Source organism: Tupaia chinensis, unplaced genomic scaffold (assembly GCF_000334495.1).
Source record: "Tupaia chinensis unplaced genomic scaffold, TupChi_1.0 Scaffold144116_1, whole genome shotgun sequence".
Taxonomy (NCBI): Eukaryota; Metazoa; Chordata; class Mammalia; order Scandentia; family Tupaiidae; genus Tupaia; species Tupaia belangeri.
Window position 1 is genome coordinate 114,775 of NW_006203971.1, and position 788 is coordinate 115,562.

The window sequence follows — 788 nt, forward strand, 5'->3', positions numbered from 1 at the left end:
CCAGGGGGGATGGTCACGCCGCAATCCCTTCTCCTCCATTCTCCTCTCGGGATCTTGGGCACGCACGCACATGCGCCCAGCGTGAGTTTTAAGCCACCAGGTCCGGGACACGAACCGTGGTTGACTACGTGGGAGTCCAGCGACATAGCCATTACGCTAACTGCTGGTTCCCTCAGTGTACTATTTCTAAAGACCCAAAAGGAATGAACTTTCCCAAACTCATTCTATAAAGCTTCTATCACCCTCATCCCTGAAATAGACAAATACATAACAAAAAAACTATAGACCAACATCCCTGTTGAGTAGTTACCAGCAAACTGTATCCAATGACACATTAAAAGATTATGCACCATGACCAGGTAGGCTTTATTCCACAGATGCAAAGGTGGTTCAACATATGTAAAACAAAATATTTAATACATCGTATTAACAGAAAAAAAGATAAAAACTATATGATCATATCAACTGGTACACAAAAAGCATCTGATAAAATACAACCTCCCTCAATGATTAAGACTCTCAGCAAAATCAGAAAAGAAGAAACACTTCTCAATATGATAAAATTTAGAACTGAAAAATGTGGTTTTATATATACGTATGTGAAGAAAAACTCACCTTTACAAAGATGATCACTTTTTCAAAATTCATCAAAATGCAGCTATCTCTGTCACTGATACAAATATTCCATCAAAATTCCAGTGTTTTCTTTTCATGGAAAAAGGGACCAAAAATTCTAAAATTTACCTAGAATGTCAAATATAAATACATATATAATTAGACAATTTCTG

The 788-nt window shown here is 37.1% G+C and overlaps 1 protein-coding gene and 1 long non-coding RNA gene across 2 annotated transcripts in view; both read right to left on the reverse strand.

The window, feature by feature from the left end:
* LOC102500985 (zinc finger protein 260-like) overlaps positions 1-636 on the reverse strand; it is a 36,596-nt gene extending 35,960 nt beyond the window's left edge. The window contains exon 1 of the mRNA XM_027767259.1: positions 616-636. The gene's annotated coding sequence lies outside the window, so the exon portion shown is untranslated. The remainder of the gene's footprint in view (positions 1-615) is intronic.
* Positions 637-701: 65 nt separating this feature from the next.
* Positions 702-788, reverse strand: part of LOC114005618 (uncharacterized) — a 4,359-nt gene continuing 4,272 nt past the window's right edge. Inside the window, exon 3 of the long non-coding RNA XR_003547446.1 lies at positions 702-744. This is a non-coding gene — a long non-coding RNA (uncharacterized LOC114005618). The remainder of the gene's footprint in view (positions 745-788) is intronic.